Raw genomic sequence first — 202 nt, 5'->3', positions numbered from 1 at the left:
ACCTTATTATTTCTTTGTTAGTAGATTTTGGCCAATAGGAGTGACTTGCATTATTTCTAATCCCGAGATATGGACAAGGTATAAGTATATGGTTCTTCCAGTACGTTTATCATAGGCTAGTGATTAGGAACTTACACTGTTATCTATGACACATGGGTTGAAGAAGGTGTACATTTTGAATTGCATGTGCACGGCAAATACG

This window comes from Penaeus monodon, chromosome 31, assembly GCF_015228065.2.
Source record: "Penaeus monodon isolate SGIC_2016 chromosome 31, NSTDA_Pmon_1, whole genome shotgun sequence".
Classification (NCBI taxonomy): Eukaryota; Metazoa; Arthropoda; class Malacostraca; order Decapoda; family Penaeidae; genus Penaeus; species Penaeus monodon.
Note: the sequence above shows the minus strand (reverse complement) of the source record.